Raw genomic sequence first — 21,389 nt, forward strand, 5'->3', positions numbered from 1 at the left:
ATAAGTCGTTATGGAGATCCTAGTATTTAATAGCGACGCAATTTGTACAATTTATCGGCAATGGCAGAGTGCTACGGTTACAGAAAACAGACAGTGGTGCATCGGATACATGCCACTGGAGCCCCAGGAGAGCTGCCATGTGGCGACCACAGCCTTGCTAGTCTCTTGCGGAGAAGAGGGCATGAGGCTTCCAGATATCAACCGCGACGAAATTTCTGTTCCACCATGTCAATGGGACGGTGGGAGAATGGCAGGAATCATTCTGTGGTACTTCAGGAATCACCTATTGGGCTCCCAGAATAGATTAAATGAGCCAACAGCAACTTTGTTAATCTCCTCAATATAAGTCGTTATGGAGATCCTAGTATTTAATAGCGTCTCAATTTGTATAACTCATTGGGAATGGGAGAGTACTACGGTTACAGAAAACAGACAGTGGTGCATCGGATACATGCCACTGGAGCCCCAGGAGAGCTGCCATGTGGCGACCACAGCCTTGCTAGTCTCTTGCGGAGCAGAGATCATGAGGCTTCCAGATATCAACCGCGACGAAATTTCTGTTCCACCATGTCAATGGGACGGTGGGAGGATGGCAGGAATCATTCTGTGGTACTTCAGAAACCACCTATTGGGCTCCCAGAACAGATTAAAAGAGCCAACAGCAACTTTGTTAATCTCCTCAATATAAGTCGTTATGGAGATCCTAGTATTAATTAGCGACGCAATTTGTATAACTCATCGGCAATGGGAGAGTGCTACGGTTACAGAAAACAGACAGTGGTGCATCGGATGCATGCCACTGCAGCCCCAGGAGAGCTGCCATGTGGCGACCACAGCCTTGGTAGTCTCTTGCGGAGAAGAGGGCATGAGGCCTCCAGATATCAATCGCGTCGAAATTTCTGTTCCGCCATCTCAATGGGACGGTGGTAGTGTGGCAGGAATTATTCTGTGGTACTTCAGAAACCACCTATTGGGCTCCCAGAAGAGATTAAATGAGCCAACAGCAACTTTGTTAATCGCCTCAATACAAGTCGATATGGAGATCCTAGTATTTATTAGCGACGCAATTTGTATAACTCATCGGTAATGGGAGAGTGCTACGGTTATGAAACAGGCAGTGGTGCATCGGATACATGCCACTGCAGCCCCAGGAGAGCTTCCATGTGGCGACCACAGCCTTGCTAATCTCTTGCGGAGAAGAGGGCATGAGGCCTCCAGATATCAATCGCGACGAAACTTCTGTTCCACCATCTCAATGGGACGGTAAGAGGATGGCAGGAATCATTCTGTGGTACTTCAGAAACAACCTATTGGGCTCTCATAAAAGATTAAATGAGCCAACAGCAACTTTGTTAATCTCCTCAATATAAGTCGTTATGGAGATCCTAGTATTTAATAGCGACGGAATTTGTATAACTCATCGGCAATGGGAGAGTGCTACGGTTACAGAAAACAGACAGTGGTGCATCGGATACATGCCACTGCAGCCCCAGGAGAGCTGCCATGTGGCGACCACAGCCTTGCTAATCTCTTGCGGAGAAAAGGGCATGAGGCCTCCAGATATCAATCGCGACGAAATTTCTGTTCCACCATCTCAATGGGACGGTAAGAGGATGGCAGGAATCATTCTGTGGTACTTCAGAAACAACCTATTGGGCTCTCATAAAAGATTAAATGAGCCAACAGCAACTTTGTTAATCGCCTCAATACAAGTCGATATGGAGATCCTAGTATTTATTAGCGACGCAATTTGTATAACTCATCGGTAATGGGAGAGTGCTACGGTTATGAAACAGGCAGTGGTGCATCGGATACATGCCACTGCAGCCCCAGGAGAGCTTCCATGTGGCGACCACAGCCTTGCTAATCTCTTGCGGAGAAGAGGGCATGAGGCCTCCAGATATCAATCGCGACGAAACTTCTGTTCCACCATCTCAATGGGACGGTGGGAGGATGGCAGGAATCATTCTGTGGTACTTCAGAAACCACCAATTGCGCTCCCAGGAGAGATTAAATGAGCCAACAGCAACTTTGTCAATCTCCTCGATATAAGTCGTTATGGAGATCCTAGTATTTAATAGCGACGCAATTTGTATAACTCATCGGCAATGGGAGAGTGCTACGGTTACAGAAAACAGACTTTGGTGCATCGGATATATGCCACTGCAACCCCAGGAGAGCTGCCATGTGGCGACCACAGCCTTGCTAGCCTCTTGCGGAGAAGAGGGCATGAGGCCTCCAGATATCAATCGCGACGAAATTTCTGTTCCACCATCTCAATGGGACGGTAAGAGGATGGCAGGAATCATTCTGTGGTACTTCAGAAACAACCTATTGGGCTCTCATAAAAGATTAAATGAGCCAACAGCAACTTTGTTAATCTCCTCAATATAAGTCGTTATTTAGATCCTAGTATTTTATAGCGACGGAATTTGTATAACTCATCGGCAATGGGAGAGTGCTACGGTTACAGAAAACAGACCGTGGTGCATCGGATACATGCCACTGCAGCCCCAGGAGAGCTGCCATGTGGCGACCACAGCCTTGCTAGTCTCTTGCGGAGAAGAGGGCATGAGGCCTCCAGATATCATCGCGACGAAATTTCTGTTCCACCATCTCAATGGGACGGTGGGAGGATGGCAGGAATCATTCTGTGGTACTTCAGAAACCACCTATTGGGCTCCCAGAAGAGATTAAATGAGCCAACAGCAGCTTTGTTTGTCTAATCAACATAAGTCGCTATGGAGATCCTAATATTTAATAGCGACGCAATTTGTATAACTCATCGGCAATGGGAGAGTGCTACGGTTACAGAAAACAGACAGTGGTGCATCGGATACATGCCACTGCAGCCCCAGGAGAGCTGCCATGTATCGAACACAGCCTTGCTAGTCGCTTGCGGAGATGAGGGCATGAGGCCTCCAGATTTCAATCCCGACGAAATTTCTGTGCCACCATCTCTATGGGTCAGTGGGAGGATCGGAGGAATCATTCTGTGGCACATCTCAAACCTTCTATTAAGCTCCCAGAAGAGATTAAATGAGCCAATAGCAATTTTGTTAATCTCCTAAATATAAGTCGTTATGGAGATCCAAGTATTTAATAGCGACGCAACTTGTATAACTCATCGGCAATGGGAGAGTGCTACGGTTACAGAAACAGGTAGTGGTGCATCGGATACATGCCACTGGAGCCCCAGGAGAGCTTCCATGTGGCGACCACAGCCTTGCTAATCTCTTGCGGAGAAGAGGGCATGAGGCCTCCAGATATCAATCGCGACGCAACTTCTGTTCCACCATCTCAATGGGACGGTGGGAGGATGGCAGGAATCATTCTGTGGTACTTCAGAAACCACCTATTGGGCTCCCAGAAGAGATTAAATGAGCCAATAGCAATTTTGTTAATCTCCTAAATATAAGTCGTTATGGAGATCCAAGTATTTAATAGCGACGCAACTTGTATAACTCATCGGCAATGGGAGAGTGCTACGGTTACAGAAACAGGTAGTGGTGCATCGGATACATGCCACTGGAGCCCCAGGAGAGCTGCCATGTGGCGACCACAGCCTCGCTAGTCTCATGCGGAGAAGAGGGCATGAGGCCTACAGATATCATCGCGTCGAAATTTCTGTTCCACCATCTCAATGGGACGGTGGGAGGATGGCAGGAATCATTCTGTGGTACTTCAGAAACCACCTATTGGGCTCCCAGAAGAGATTAAATGAGCCAATAGCAATTTTGTTAATCTCCTAAATATAAGTCGTTATGGAGATCCAAGTATTTAATAGCGACGCAACTTGTATAACTCATCGGCAATGGGAGAGTGCTACGGTTACAGAAACAGGTAGTGGTGCATCGGATACATGCCACTGGAGCCCCAGGAGAGCTGCCATGTGGCGACCACAGCCTTGCTAGTCTCATGCGGAGAAGAGGGCATGAGGCCTACAGATATCAATCGCGACAAAATTTCCTTGTCACAATGTCAATTGGAAGGAGGGAGGGTGGCAGGAAACATATTGTGGTACGTCAGAAACCACCTATTGGGCTCCCAGAAGTGATTAAACGAGGCAACAGCAACTTCGTTAATCTCCTCAATATAAGTCGTTATGGAGATCCTAGTATTTAATAGCGACGCAATTTGTATAACTCATCGGCAATGGGAGAGTGCAACGGTTACAGACAACAGACAATGGTGCATCGCATACATGCCACTGAAGCCCCAGGAGAGCTGCCATGTGGCGACCACAGCCATGCTAGTCACTTGCGGAGAGGAGGGCATGAGGCCTCCAGATATCAATCGCGACGTAATTTCTGTGCCACCATTTCAATGGGACGGTGGGAGGATGGCAGGAATCATTCTGTGGTACTTCAGAAACCACCTATTTGGCTCCCAGAAGAGATTAAATGAGCCAACAGCAACTTAGTTAATCTCCTCAATATAAGTCGTTATGGAGTCCTAGTATTTAATAGCGACGCAATTTGTATAACTCATCGGCAATGGGAGAGTGCTACGGTTATGAGACAGGCAGTGGTGCATCGGATACATGCCACTGGAGCCCCAGGGGAGCTGCCATGTGGCGACCACAGCGTTGCTAGTCTCTTGCGGAGCAGAGGGCATGAGGCCTCCAGATATCCATGGCGACGAAATTTCTGTGCCACCATCTCAATGGGACGGTGGGAGGATGGCAGGAATCATTCGGTGGTACGTCAGAACCACCTATTGGTCTCCCAGAAGACATTAAATGAGCCAACAGCAACTTTTGTTAATCTCCCCAATAAAAGTCGTTATGGAGATCCTAATATTTACTAGCGACAGAATTTGTATAACTCATCGGCAATGGGAGAGTGCTACGGTTGCAGAAAACAGACAGTGGTGCATCGGATACATGCCACTGCAGCCCCAGGAGAGCTTCATTGTGGCGACCACAGCCTTGCTAATCTCTTGCGGAGAAGAGGGCATGAGGCCTCCAGATATCAATCGCGACGAAACTTCTGTTCCACCATCTCAATGGGACGGTGGGAGGATGGCAGGAATCATTCTGTGGTACTTCAGAAACCACCTATTGGGCTCCCAGAAGAGATTAAATGAGCCAAAAGCAACTTTGTTAATCTCCTCAATATAAGTCGTTATGGAGATCCTAGTATTTAATAGCGCCGCAAATTGTATAACTCATCGTCAACGGGAGAGTGCAACGGTAACAGAAAGAAGACATTGGTGCATCGGATACATGCCACTGGAGCCGCAGGAGAGCTGCCATGTGGCGACCACAGCCTTGCTAATCTCTGACGGAAAGGAGGGCATGAGGATTCCAGATATCAATCGCGACGAAATTTCCGTGTCACAATGTCAATCGGAAGGTGGGAGAATGGCAGGAGTTATTCTGTGGTACTTCAGAAACCACCTATTTGGCTCCCAGAAGAGATTAAATGAGCCAACAGCAACTTTGTTAATCTCCTCAATACAAGTCGATATGGAGATCCTAGTATTTAATACCGACGCAATTTGTATAACTCATCGGTAATGGGAGAGTGCTACGGTTATGAAACAGGCAGTGGTGCATCGGATACATGCCACTGCAGCCCCAGGAGAGCTTCCATGTGGCGACCACAGCCTTGCTAATCTCTTGCGGAGAAGAGGGCTTGAGGCCTCCAGATATCAATCGCGACGAAATTTCTGTTCCACCATCTCAATGGGACGGTGGGAGGATGGCAGGAATCATTCTGTGGTACTTCAGAAACCACCTATTTGGCTCCCAGAAGAGATTAAATGAGCCAACAGCAACTTTGTTAATCTCCTAAATATAAGTCGTTATGGAGATCCTAGTATTTAATAGCGCCGCAAATTCTATCACTCATCGTCAACGGGAGAGTGCAACGGTAACAGAAAGAAGACAGTGGTGCATCAGATACATGCCACTGCAGCCCCAGGAGAGCTTCATTGTGGCGACCACAGCCTTGCTAGTCTCTTGCGGAGAAGAGGGCATTAGGGCCTCCAGATATCAATCGCGACGAAATTTCTGTTCCACCATCTCAGTGGGTCGGTGGGAGGATGGCAGGAATCATTCTGTGGTACTTCAGAAACCACCTATTGGGCTCCCAGAAGAGATTAAATGAGCCAAAAGGAACTTTGTTAATCTCCTCAATATAAGTCGTTATGGAGATCCTAGTATTTAATAGCGCCGCAATTTGTATAACTCATCGGCAATGGGAGAGTGCTACGGTTACAGAAAACAGACAGTGGTGCATCGGATACATGCCACTGCAGCCCCAGAAGAGCTTCCATGTGGCGACCACAGCCTTGCTAGTCTCTTGCGCAGAAGAGGGCATGAGGCCTCCAGATATCAAACGAGACGAAATTTCTGTTCCACCATCTCAATGGGACGGTGGTAGGACGGCACGAGTCATTCTGTGGTACTTCAGAAACCACCTACTTGGCTCCCAGAAGAGATTAAATGAGCCAACAGCAACTTTGTTAATCTCCTCAATATAAGTCGTTATGGAGATCCTAGTATTTAATAGCGACGCAATTTGTATAACTCATCGGCAATGGGAGAGTGCTACGGTTTCAGAAAACAGACAGTGGTGTATCGGATACATGCCACTGCAGCCCCAGGAGAGCTTCCATGTGGCGACCACAGCCTTGCTAGTCTCTTGCGCAGAAGAGGGCATGAGGCCTCCAGATATCAAACGAGACGAAATTTCTGTTCCACCATCTCAATGGGACGGTGGTAGGACGGCACGAGTCATTCTGTGGTACTTCAGAAACCACCTACTTGGCTCCCAGAAGAGATTAAATGAGCCAACAGCAACTTTGTTAATCTCCTCAATATAAGTCGTTATGGAGATCCTAGTATTTAATAGCGACGCAATTTGTATAACTCATCGGCAATGGGTGAGTGCTACGGTTTCAGAAAACAGACAGTGGTGTATCGGATACATGCCACTGCAGCCCCAGGAGAGCTTCCATGTGGCGACCACAGCCTTGCTAGTCTCTTGCGGAGAAGAGGGCATGAGGCCTCCAGATATCAATCGCGACGAAATTTCTGTTCCACCATCTCAATGGGACGGTGGGAGGATGGCAGTAATCATTCTGTGGTACTTCAGAAACAACCTATTGGGCTCCCAGAAGAGATTAAATGAGCCAACAGCAACTTTGTTAATCTCCTAAATATAAGTCGTTATGGAGATCGTAGTATTTAATAGCGACGCAATTTGTATAATTTATCGGCAATGGGAGAGTGCTACGGTTACAGAAAACAGACAGTGGTGCATCGGATACATGCCACTTGAGCCCCAGGAGAGCTGCCATGTGGCAACCACAGCCCTGCTAGTCTCTTGCGGTGAAGATGGGCATGAGGCCTCCAGATTTCAATCGCGACGAAATTTCTGTTCCACCATCTCAATGGGACGGTGGGAGGATGGCAGGAATCATTCTGTGGTACTTCAGAAACCACCTATTGGGCTCCCAGAAGAGATTAAATGAGCCAACAGCAACTTTGTTAATCTCCTCAATATAAGTCGTTATGGAGATCCTAGTATTTAATAGCGCCGCAAATTGTATAACTCATCGTCAACGGGAGAGTGCAACGGTAACAGAAAGAAGACAGTGGTGCATCGGATACATGCCACTGGAGCCGCTGGAGAGCTGCCATGTGGCGACCACAGCCTTGCTAATCTCTGACGGAAAGGATTGCATGAGGCTACCAGATATCAATCGCGACGAAATTTCCGTGTCACAATGTCAATCGGAAGGTGGGAGAATGGCAGGAAACATATTGTGGTACGTCAGCAACCACCTATTGGGCTCCCAGAAGTAATTAAACGAGGCAACAGCAACTTCGTTAATCTCCTCAATATAAGTCGTTATGGAGATTCTAGTATTTAATAGCGACGCAATTTGTATAACTCATCGGCAATGGGAGAGTGCTACGGTTATGAGACAGGCAGTGGTGCATCGGATACATGCCACTGGAGCCCCAGGGGAGCTGCCATGTGGCGACCACAGCGTTGCTAGTCTCTTGCGGAGCAGAGGGCATGAGGCCTCCAGATATCCATGGCGACGAAATTTCTGTGCCACCATCTCAATGGGACGGTGGGAGGATGGCAGGAATCATTCGGTGGTACGTCAGAACCACCTATTGTTCTCCCAGAAGACATTAAATGAGCCAACAGCAACTTTTGTTAATCTCCTCAATAAAAGTCGTTATGGAGATCCTAATATTTACTAGCGACGCAATTTGTATAACTCATCGGCAATGGGAGAGTGCTACGGTTGCAGAAAACAGACAGTGGTGCATCGGATACATGCCACTGGAGCCCCAGGAGAGCTTCATTGTGGCGACCACAGCCTTGCTAGTCTCTTGCGGAGAAGAGGGCATTAGGGCCTCCAGATATCAATCGCGACGAAATTTCTGTTCCACCATCTCAGTGGGACGGTGGGAGGATGGCAGGAATCATTCTGTGGTACTTCAGAAACCACCTATTGTTCTCCCAGAAGACATTAAATGAGCCAAAAGCAACTTTGTTAATCTCCTCAATATAAGTCGTTATGGAGATCCTAGTATTTAATAGTGACGCAATTTGTATAACTCATCGGCAATGGGAGAGTGCTACGGTTACAGAAAACAGACAGTGGTGCATCGGATACATGCCACTGCAGCCCCAGAAGAGCTTCCATGTGGCGACCACAGCCTTGCTAGTCTCTTGCGCAGAAGAGGGCATGAGGCCTCCATATATCAAACGCGTCGAAATTTCTGTTCCGCCATCTCAATGGGACGGTGGTAGTGTGGCAGGAATTATTCTGTGGTACTTCAGAAACCACCTATTTGGCTCCCAGAAGAGATTAAATGAGCCAACAGCAACTTTGTTAATCTCCTCAATACAAGTCGATATGGAGATCCTAGTATTTAATGGCGACGCAATTTGTATAACTCATCGGTAATGGGAGAGTGCTACGGTTATGAAACAGGCAGTGGTGCATCGGATACATGCCACTGCAGCCCCAGGAGAGCTTCCATGTGGCGACCACAGCCTTGCTAATCTCTTGCGGAGAAGAGGGCATGAGGCCTCCAGATATCAATCGCGACGAAATTTCTGTTCCACCATCTCAATGGGACGGTGGGAGGATGGCAGGAATCATTCTGTGGTACTTCAGAAACCACCTATTGGGCTCCCAGAAGAGATTAAATGAGCCAACAACAACTTTGTTAATCTCCTAAATATAAGTCGTTATGGAGATCCTAGTATTTAATAGCGCCGCAACTTGTATAACTCATCGGCAATGGGAGAGTGCTACGGTTACAGAAACAGGTAGTGGTGCATCGGATACATGCCACTGATGCCCCAGGAGAGCTGCCATGTGGCGACCACAGCCTTGCTAATCTCATGCGGAAAGGAGGGCATGAGGCTTCCAGATATCAATCGCGACGTAATTTCTGTGCCACCATTTCAATGGGACGTTAGGAGGATGGCAGGAATCATTTTGTGGTACTTCAGAAACCACCTATTTGGCTCCCAGAAGAGATTAAATGAGCCAACAGCAACTTAGTTAATCTCCTCAATATAAGTCGTTATGGAGATCCTAGTATTTAATAGCGACGCAATTTGTATAACTCATCGGCAATGGGAGAGTGCAACGGTTACAGACAACAGACAATGGTGCATCGCATACATGCCACTGATGCCCCAGGAGAGCTGCCATGTGGCGACCACAGCCATGCTAGTCTCTTGCGGAGAGGAGGGCATGAGGCCTCCAGATATCAATCGCGACGTAATTTCTGTGCCACCATTTCAATGGGACGGTTGGAGGATGGCAGGAATCATTCTGTGGTACTTCAGAAACCACCTATTTGGCTCCCAGAAGAGATTAAATGAGCCAACAGCAACTTAGTTAATCTCCTCAATATAAGTCGTTATGGAGATCCTAGTATTTAATAGCGACGCAATTTGTATAACTCATCGGCAATGGGAGAGTGCTACGGTTATGAGACAGGCAGTGGTGCATCGGATAAATGCCACTGGAGCCCCAGGGGAGCTGCCATGTGGCGACCACAGCCTTGCTAGTCTCTTGCGGAGCAGAGGGCATGAGGCCTCCAGATATCCATGGCGACGAAATTTCTGTGCCACCATCTCAATGGGACGGTGGGAGGATGGCAGGAATCATTCGGTGGTACGTCAGAACCACCTATTGGTCTCCCAGAAGACATTAAATGAGCCAACAGCAACTTTTGATAATCTCCTCAATAAAAGTCGTTATGGAGATCCTAATATTTACTAGCGACGCAATTTGTATAACTCATTGGCAATGGGAGAGTGCTACGGTTACAGAAAACAGACAGTGGTGCATCGGATACGTGCCACTGCAGCCCCAGGAGAGCTTCCATGTGGCGACCACAGCCTTGCTAGTCTCTTGCGGAGAAGAGGGCATGAGGCCTCCAGATATCAATCGCGACGAAATTTCTGTTCCACCATCTCAGTGGGACGGTGGGAGGATGGCACGAATCATTCTGTGGTACTTCAGAAACCACCTACTTGGCTCCCAGAAGAGATTAAATGAGCCAAAAGAAACTTTGTTAATCTCCTCAATATAAGTCGTTACGGAGATCCTAGTATTTAGTAGCGACGCAATTTGTATAACTCATCGGAAATGGGAGAGTGCTACGGTTACAGAAAACAGACAGTGGTGCATCGCATACATGCCACTGCAGCCCCAGAAGAGCTGCCATGTGGCGACCACAGCCTTGCTAGTCTCTTGCGCAGAAGAGGGCATGAGGCCTCCAGATATCAAACGCGACGAAATTTCTGTTCCACCATCTCAATGGGACGGTGGTAGGATGGCACGAATCATTCTGTGGTACTTCAGAAACCACCTACTTGGCTCCCAGAAGAGATTAAATGAGCCAACAGCAACTTTGTTAATCTCCTCAATATAAGTCGTTATGGAGATCCTAGTATTTAATAGCGACGCAATTTGTATAACTCATCGGCAATGGGAGAGTGCAACGGTTACAGACAACAGACAATGGTGCATCGCATACATGCCACTGATGCCCCAGGAGAGCTGCCATGTGGCGACCACAGCCATGCTAGTCTCTTGCGGAGAGGAGGGCATGAGGCCTCCAGATATCAATCGCGACGTAATTTCTGTGCCACCATTTCAATGGGACGGTTGGAGGATGGCAGGAATCATTCTGTGGTACTTCAGAAACCACCTATTTGGCTCCCAGAAGAGATTAAATGAGCCAACAGCAACTTAGTTAATCTGCTCAATATAAGTCGTTATGGAGATCCTAGTATTTAAAAGCGATGCAATTTGTATAACTCATCGGCAATGGGAGAGTGCTACGGTTATGAGACAGGCAGTGGTGCATCGGATACATGCCACTGGAGCCCCAGGGGAGCTGCCATGTGGCGACCACAGCCTTGCTAGTCTCTTGTGGAGCAGAGGGCATGAGGCCTCCAGATATCAATCCCGACAAAATTTCCTTGTCACAATGTCAATCGGAAGGTGGGAGGGTGGCAGCAAACACATTGTGTTACGTCAGAAACCATCTATTGGGCTCCCAGAAGAGATTAAATGAGCCAAGAGCAACTTTGTTAATCTCCTCAATATAAGTCGTTATGGAGATCCTAGTATTTAATAGCGACGCAATTTGTATAACTCATCGGCAATGGGAGAGTGCTACGGTTTCAGAAAACAAACAGTGGTGTATCGGATACATGCCACTGCAGCCCCAGGAGAGCTGTCATGTGGCGACCACAGCCTTGCTAGTCTCTTGCGGAGAAGAGGGCATGAGGCTTCCGGATATCAATCGCGACGAAAATTCTGTGCCACCATCTCGATGGGACGGTGGGAGGACGGCAGGAATCATTCCGTGGTACGTCAGAACCAGCTATTGGGCTCCCAGAAGAGATTAAATGAGCCAACAGCAACTTTGTTAATCTCCTCAATGTATGTCGTTATGGAGATCCTAGTATTTAATAGCGACGCAACTTGTATAACTCATCGGATATGGGAGAGTGCTACGCTTACAGAAACAGGTAGTGGTGCATAGGATACATGCCACTGGAGCCCCAGGAGAGCTGCCATGTGGCGACCACAGCCTTGCTAGTCTCTTGCGGAGAAGAGGGCATGAGGCCTCCAGATATCAATCCCGACAAAATTTCCTTGTCACAATGTCAATCGGAAGGTGGGAGAATGGCAGGAAACATATTGTGGTACGTCAGCAACCACCTATTGGGCTCCCAGAAGTAATTAAACGAGGCAACAGCAACTTCGTTAATCTCCTCAATATAAGTCGTTATGGAGATTCTAGTATTTAATAGCGACGCAATTTGTATAACTCATCGGCAATGGGAGAGTGCTACGGTTATGAGACAGGCAGTGGTGCATCGGATACATGCCACTGGAGCCCCAGGGGAGCTGCCATGTGGCGACCACAGCGTTGCTAGTCTCTTGCGGAGCAGAGGGCATGAGGCCTCCAGATATCCATGGTGACGAAATTTCTGTGCCACCATCTCAATGGGACGGTGGGAGGATGGCAGGAATCATTCGGTGGTACGTCAGAACCACCTATTGTACTCCCAGAAGACATTAAATGAGCCAACAGCAACTTTTGTTAATCTCCTCAATAAAAGTCGTTATGGAGATCCTAATATTTACTAGCGACGCAATTTGTATAACTCATCGGCAATGGGAGAGTGCTACGGTTGCAGAAAACAGACAGTGGTGCATCGGATACATGCCACTGGAGCCCCAGGAGAGCTTCATTGTGGCGACCACAGCCTTGCTAGTCTCTTGCGGAGAAGAGGGCATTAGGGCCTCCAGATATCAATCGCGACGAAATTTCTGTTCCACCATCTCAGTGGGACGGTGGGAGGATGGCAGGAATCATTCTGTGGTACTTCAGAAACCACCTATTGGGCTCCCAGAAGAGATTAAATGAGCCAAGAGCCACTTTGTTAATCTCCTCAATATAAGTCGTTATGGAGATCCTAGTATTTAATAGTGACGCAATTTGTATAACTCATCGGCAATGGGAGAGTGCTACGGTTACAGAAAACAGACAGTGGTGCATCGGATACATGCCACTGCAGCCCCAGAAGAGCTTCCATGTGGCGACCACAGCCTTGCTAGTCTCTTGCGGAGAAGAGGGCATGAGGCCTCCAGATATCAATCGCGATTAAATTTCTGTTCTACTTTCTCAGTGGGACGGTGGGAGGATGGCAGGAATCATTCTGTGGTACTTCAGAAACCACTTATTGGGCTCCCACAAGAGATTAAATGAGCCAACAGCAACCTTGTTAATATCCTCGATATAAGTCGTTATGGAGATTCTAGTATTTGATAGCGACGCAATTTGTATAACTCATCGGCAATAGGAGAGTGCTACGGTTACAGAAAACAGACAGTGGTGCATCGGATACATGCCACTGCAGCCCCAGGAGAGCTGCCACGTGGCGACTACAGCTTTGCTAGTCTCTTGCGGAGAAGAGGGCATGAGGCCTCCAGATATCAATCGCGACGAAATTTCTGTTCCACCATCTCAATTGGACGGTCGGAGCATATCAGGAATCAATCTGTGGTACTTCAGAAACCACCTCTTGGGCTATCAGAAAAGATTAAATGAGCCAACAGCAACTTTATTAATCTCCTCAATATAAGTCGTTATGGAGATCCTAGTATTTAATAGCGACGCAAATTGTATAATTCTTCGGCAATGGGAGAGTGCTACGGTTATGAAACAGGCAGTGGTGCATCGGATACATGCCCCTGGAGCCCCAGGAGAGCTGCCATGTTTCGACCACAGTCTTGCTAGTCTCTTGCGGAGTAGAGGGCATGAGGCCTCCAGATATCAATCGCGACGAAATTTCTGGGCCACCATCTCGATGTGACGGTTGTAGGATGGCAGGAAACACTCTGTGGTACTTCAGAAACCACCTATTTGGCTCCCAGAAGAGATTAAATGAGCCAACAGCAACTTTGTAAATCTCCTCAATTTAAGTCGTTATGGATATCCTAGTATTTACTAGCGACGCAATTTGTATAACTCATCGGCAATGGGAGTGTGCTACGGTTACAGAAAACCGACAGTGGTGCATCGGATACATGCCATTGCAGCCCCAGGAGAGCTTCCATGTGGCGACCACAGCCTTGCTAGTCTCTTGCGGAGAAGAGGGCATGAGGCCTCCAGATATCAATCGCGATTAAATTTCTGTTCTACTTTCTCAGTGGGACGGTGGGAGGATGGCAGGAATCATTCTGTGGTACTTCAGAAACCACCTATTGGGCTCTCATAAGAGATTAAATGAGCCAACAGCAACCTTGTTAATCTCCTCAATATAAGTCGTTATGGAGATCCTAGTATTTAATAGCGACGCAATTTGTATAACTCATCGGCAATTTGAGAGTGCTACGGTTACAGAAAACAGACAGTGGTGCATCGGATACATGCCACTGCAGCCCCAGGAGAGCTGCCATGTAGCGACTACAGCCTTGCTAGTCTCTTGCGGAGAAGAGGGCATGAGGCCTCCAGATATCAATCGCGACGAAATTTCTGTTCCACCATATCAATGGGACGGTGGGAGGATATCAGGAATCATTCTGTGGTACGTCAGAAACCACCTATTGGGCTCCAAGAGGAGATTAATTGAGCCAACAGCAACTTTGTTAATCTCCTCAATATAAGCCGTTATGGAGATCCTAGTATTTAATAGCGACGGAAATTGTATAACTCATCGGCATTGGAAGACTGCTACGGTTAATAAAAACTAACTGGGGTGCATCGGATAAGTGCCACTGGAGCCCCAGGAGAGCTGCCATGTGGCGACAACAGCCTTGCTAACCTCTTGCGGAGAAGAGGGCATGAGGCCTCCAGATATCAATCGCGACGAAATTTCTGTTCCGCCATCTCAATGGGTCGGTGGTAGGATGGCAGGAAACACTCTGTGGTACTTCAGAAACCACCTATTTGGCTCCCAGAAGAGATTATATGAGCCAACAGCAACTTTGTTAATCTCTTCAATATAAGTCGTTATGGAGATCCTAGTATTTAATAGCGACGCAATTTGTATAACTCATCGGCAATGGGAGAGTGCTACGGTTACAGAAAACAGACAGTGGTGCATCGGATACATGCCACTGCAGCCCCAGGAGAGCTGCCACGTGGCGACCACAGCCATGCTAGTCTCTTGCGGTGAAGAGGGCATGAGGCCTCCAGATATCAATCGCGACGAAATTTCTGTTCCACCATCTCAATGGGACGGTGGGAGGATGGCAGGAATCATTCTGTGGTACTTCAGAAACCACCTATTGGGCTCCCAGAAGAGATTAAATGAGCCAAAAGCAACTTTGTTAATCTCCTAAATATAAGTCGTTATGGAGATCCTAGTATTTAATAGCGACGCAAATTGTATAATTCTTCGGCAATGGGAGAGTGCTACGGTTATGAAACAGCAATGGTGCATCGGATACATGCCCCTGGAGCCCCAGGAGAACTGCAATGTGGTGACCACAGCCTTGCTAGTCTCTTGCGGAGAAGACGGCATGAGGCCTATAGATATCAATCGCGACGAAATTTCTGTGCCACCATGTCGATGGGACGGTGGGAGGATGGCAGGAATCATTCTGTGGTACGTCAGAAACCACCTATTGGGCTCCCAGGAGAGATTAAATGAGCCAACAGCAACTTTGTCAATCTCCTCAATATAAGTCGTTATGGAGATCCTAGTATTTAATAGCGACGCAACTTGTATAACTCATCGGCAATGGGAGAGTGCTACGGTTACAGAAGCAGGCAGTGGTGCATCGGATACATGCCACTGGAGCTCCAGGAGAGATGCCATGTGGCGACCACAGCCTTGCCAGTCTCTTGCGGAGAAGAGGGCATGAGGCATCCAGATATCAATCGCGACGAAATTTCTGTGCCACCATCTCAATGGGACCGGTGTAGGATGGCTGGAATCATTCTCTGGTACGTCAGAAACCACCTATTGGGCTCCCAGGAAAGATTAAATGAGCCAACAGCAACTTTGTTAATCTCCTCAATATAAGTCGTTATGGAGATCCTAGTATTTAATAGCGACGCAACTTGTATAACTCATCGGCAATGGGAGAGTGCTACGGTTACAGAAACAGGCAGTGGTGCATCGGATACATGCCACTGGAGCCCTAGGAGAGCTGGCATATGGCGACCACAGCCTTGCTAGTCTCTTGCGGAGACGGGGCATAAAGCCTCCAGGTAACAATTGCGACGACATTTCTGTGCCACCGTCTCTATGGGACGGTTTGAGGATGGCAGGAATCATTCTGTGGTACGTCAGAAACCACCTATTGAGCTCCCAGAAGGGATTAAATGAGCCAATAGCAACTTTGTTAATCTCCTCAGTATAAGTCGTTATGGAGATCCTAGAATTTAATAGCGACGCAATTTGTATAACTCATCGGCAATGGGAGAGTGCTACGGTTACAGAAAACAGACAGTGGTGCATCGGATACATGCCACTGCAGCCCCAGGAGAGCTGCCACGTGGCGACCACAGCCATGCTAGTCTCTTGCGGTGAAGAGGGCATGAGGCCTCCAGATATCAATCGCGACGAAATTTCTGTTCCACCATCTCAATGGGACGGTGGTAGGACGGCACGAATCATTCTGTGGTACTTCAGAAACCACCTACTTGGCTCCCAGAAGAGATTAAATGAGCCAACAGCAACTTTGTTAATCTCCTCAATATAAGTCGTTATGGAGTTCCTAGTATTTAATAGTGACGCAATTTGTATAACTCATCGGCAATGGGAGAGTGCTACGGTTACAGAAAACAGACAGTGGTGCATCGGATACATGCCACTGCAGCCCCAGAAGAGCTTCCATGTGGCGACCACAGCCTTGCTAGTCTCTTGCGCAGAAGAGGGCATGAGGCCTCCAGATATCAAACGCGACGAAATTTTTGTTCCACCATCTCGATGGGACGGTGGGAGGATGGCAGGAATCATTCTGTGGTACGTCAGAAACCACCTATTGGGCTCCCAGGAGAGATTAAATGAGCCAACAGCAACTTTGTTAATCTCCTCAATATAAGTCGTTATGGAGATCCTAGTATTTAATAGCGACGCAACTTGTATAACTCATCGGCAATGGGAGAGTGCTACGGTTACAGAAGCAGGCAGTGGTGCATCGGATACATGCCACTGGAGCCCTAGGAGAGCTGGCATATGGCGACCACAGCCTTGCTAGTCTCTTGCGGAGACGGGGCATAAAGCCTCCAGGTAACAATTGCGACGACATTTCTGTGCCACCGTCTCTATGGGACGGTTTGAGGATGGCAGGAATCATTCTGTGGTACGTCAGAAACCACCTATTGAGCTCCCAGAAGAGATTAAATGAGCCAATAGCAACTTTGTTAATCTCCTCAGTATAAGTCGTTATGGAGATCCTAGAATTTAATAGCGACGCAAGTTGTATAACTCATCGGCAATGGGAGAGTGCTACGGTTACAGAAAACAGGCAGTGGTGCATCGGGTACACGCCACTGGAGCCCAACGAGAACTGCCATGTGGAGTCCACAGCCTTGCTAGTTTCTTGCGGAGAAGAGTGCATGAGGCCTCTGGATATCAATCGCGGCGATATTTCAGTGCCACAATGTCAATGATACGGTGGGAGGATGGCAGGAGTCACTCTGTGGCTCGTCAGAAACCCCCTATTGGGCTCCCAGAAGAGATTAAATGAGCCAACAGCAACTTTGTTAATCTCCTCAATATAAGTCGTTATGGAGACCCTAGTATTTAATAGTGACGCAATTTGTATAACTCATCGGCAATGGGAGAGTGCTACGGTTACAGAAAACAGACAGTGGTGCATCGGATACATGCCACTGCAGCCCCAGAAGAGCTTCCATGTGGCGACCACAGCCTTGCTAGTCTCTTGCGCAGAAGATGGCATGAGGCCTCCAGATATCAAACGCGACGAAATTGCTGTTCCACCATCTCAATGGGACGGTGGTAGGACGGCACGAATCATTCTGTGGTACTTCAGAAACCACCTACTTGGCTCCCAGAAGAGATTAAATGAGCCAACAGCAACTTTGTTAATCTCCTCAATATAAGTCGTTATGGAGATCCTAGTATTTAATAGCGACGCAATTTGTATAACTCATCGGCAATGGGAGAGTGCTACGGTTTCAGAAAACAGACAGTGGTTTATCGGATACATACCACTGCAGCCCCAGGAGAGCTTCCATGTGGCGACCACAGCCTTGCTAGTCTCTTGCGGAGAAGAGGGCATGAGGCCTCCAGATATCAATCGCGACAAAATTTCCTTGTCACAATGTCAATCGGAAGGTGGGAGGGTGGCAGGAAACGTATTGTGGTACGTCAGAAACCATCTATTGGGCTCCCAGAAGAGATTAAATGAGCCAAGAGCAACTTTGTTAATCTTTTCAATATAAGTCGTTATGGAGATCCTAGTATTTAATAGCGACGCAATTTGTATAACTCATCGGCAATGGTAGAGTGCGACGGTTACGGAAAACAGACAGTGGTGCATCGGATACATGCCACTGCAGCCTCAGGAGAGCTGCCATGTGGCGACTACAGCCTTGCTAGTCTCTTGCGGAGAAGAGGGCATGAGGCCTCCAGATATCAATCGCGACGAAATTTCTGTTCCACCATCTCAATGGGACGGTGGGAGGATGGCAGGAATCATTCTGTGGTACTTCAGAAACCACCTATTGGGCTCCCAGAAGAGATTAAATGAGCCAACAGCAACTTTGTTAATCTCCTAAATATAAGTCGCTATGGAGATCCTAGTATTTAATAGCGACGCAATTTGTATAATTTATCGGCAATGGGAGAGTGCTACGGTTACAGAAAACAGACAGTGGTGCATCGGATACATGCCACTTGAGCCCCAGGAGAGCTGCCATGTGGCAACCACAGCCCTGCTAGTCTCTTGCGCAGAAGAGGGCATGAGGCCTCCAGATATTAAACGCGACGAAATTTCTGTTCCACCATCTCAATGGGACGGTGGTAGGATGGCACGAATCATTCTGTGGTACTTCAGAAACCACCTACTTGGCTCCCAGAAGAGATTAAATGAGTCAACAGCAACTTTGTTAATCTCCTAAATATAAGTCGTTATGGAGATCCTAGTATTTAATAGCGCCGCAAATTGTATAACTCATCGTCAACGGGAGAGTGCAACGGTAACAGAAAGAAGACAGTGGTGCATCGGATACATGCCACTGGAGCCGCAGGAGAGCTGCCATGTGGCGACCACAGCCTTGCTAATCTCATGCGGAAAGGAGGGCATGAGGCTTCCAGATATCAATCGCGACGTAATTTCTGTGCCACCATTTCAATGGGACGGTGGGAGGATGGCGGGAATCATTCTGTGGTACTTCAGAAACCACCTATTTGGCTCCCAGAAGAGATTAAATGAGCCAACAGCAACTTAGTTAATCTCCTCAATATAAGTCGTTATGGAGATCCTAGTATTTAATAGCGACGCAATTTGTATAACTCATCGGCAATGGGAGAGTGCAACGGTTACAGACAACAGACAATGGTGCATCGCATACATGCCACTGATGCCCCAGGAGAGCTGCCATGTGGCGACCACAGCCATGCTAGTCTCTAGCGGAGAGGAGGGCATGAGGCCTCCAGATATCAATCGCGACGTAATTTCTGTGCCACCATTTCAATGGGACGGTTGGAGGATGGCAGGAATCATTCTGTGGTACTTCAGAAACCACCTATTTGGCTCCCAGAAGAGATTAAATGAGCCAACAGCAACTTAGTTAATCTCCTCAATATAAGGCGTTATGGAGATACTAGTATTTAATAGCGACGCAATTTGTATAACTCATCGGCAATGGGAGAGTTCTACGGTTATGAGACAGGCAGTGGTGCATCGGATACATGCCACTGGAGCCCCAGGGGGGCTGCCATGTGGCGACCACAGCCTTGCTAGTCTCTTGCGGAGCAGAGTGCATGAGGCCTCCAGATATCCATGGCGACGAAATTTCTGTGCCACCATCTCAATGGGACGGTGGGAGGATGGCAGGAATCATTCGGTGGTACGTCAGAACCACCTATTGGTCTCCCAGAAGACATTAAATGAGCCAACAGCAACTTTTGTTAATCTCCTCAATAAAAGTCGTTATGGAGATCCTAATATTTACTAGCGACGCTATTTGTATAACTCATCGGCAATGGGAGAGTGCTACGGTTACAGAAAACAGACAGTGGTGCATCGGATACATGCCACTGCAGCCCCAGGAGAGCTTCCATGTGGCGACCACAGCCTTGCTAGTCTCTTGCGGAGAAGAGGGCATGAGGCCTCCAGATATCAATCGCGACGAAATTTCTGTTCCACCATCTCAGTGGGACGGTGGGAGGATGGCAGGAATCATTCTGTGGTACTTCAGAAACCACCTATTGGGCTCCCAGAAGAGATTAAATGAGCCAAAAGAAACTTTGTTAATCTCCTCAATATAAGTCGTTACGGAGATCCTAGTATTTGATAGCGACGCAATTTGTATAACTCATCCGCAATGGGAGAGTGCTACGGTTACAGAAAACAGACAGTGGTGCATCGGATACATGCCACTGCAGCCCCAGAAGAGCTGCCATGTGGCGACCACAGCCTTGCTAGTCTCTTGCGGAGAAGAGGGCATGAGGCTTCCGGATATCAATCGCGACGAAAATTCTGTGCCACCATCTCGATGGGACGGTGGGAGGACGGCAGGAATCATTCTGTGGTAAGTCAGAACCAGCTATTGGGCTCCCAGAAGAGATTAAATGAGCCAACAGCAACTTTGTTAATCTCCTCAATGTATGTCGTTATGGAGATCCTAGTATTTAAAAGCGACGCAACTTGTATAACTCATCGGCAATGGGAGAGTGCTACGCTTACAGAAACAGGTAGTGGTGCATAGGATACATGCCACTGGAGCCCCAGGAGAGCTGCCATGTGGCGACCACAGCCTTGCTAGTCTCTTGCGGAGAAGAGGGCATGAGGCCTCCAGATATCAATCCCGACAAAATTTCCTTGTCACAATGTCAATCGGAAGGTGGGAGGGTGGCAGGAAACGTATTGTGGTACGTCAGAAACCATCTATTGGGCTCCCAGAAGAGATTAAATGAGCCAAGAGCAACTTTGTTAATCTTCTCAATATAAGTCGTTATGGAGATCCTAGTATTTAATAGCGACGCAATTTGTATAACTCATCGGCAATGGTAGAGTGCGACGGTTACGGATAACAGACAGTGGTGCATCGGATACATGCCACTGCAGCCCCAGGAGAGCTGCCATGTGGCGACTACAGCCTTGCTAGACTCTTGCGGAGAAGAGGGCATGAGGCCTCCAGATATCAATCGCGACGAAATTTCTGTGCC

The sequence above is a fragment of the Schistocerca serialis genome, chromosome 1, assembly GCF_023864345.2.
Source record: "Schistocerca serialis cubense isolate TAMUIC-IGC-003099 chromosome 1, iqSchSeri2.2, whole genome shotgun sequence".
Taxonomy (NCBI): domain Eukaryota; kingdom Metazoa; phylum Arthropoda; class Insecta; order Orthoptera; family Acrididae; genus Schistocerca; species Schistocerca serialis.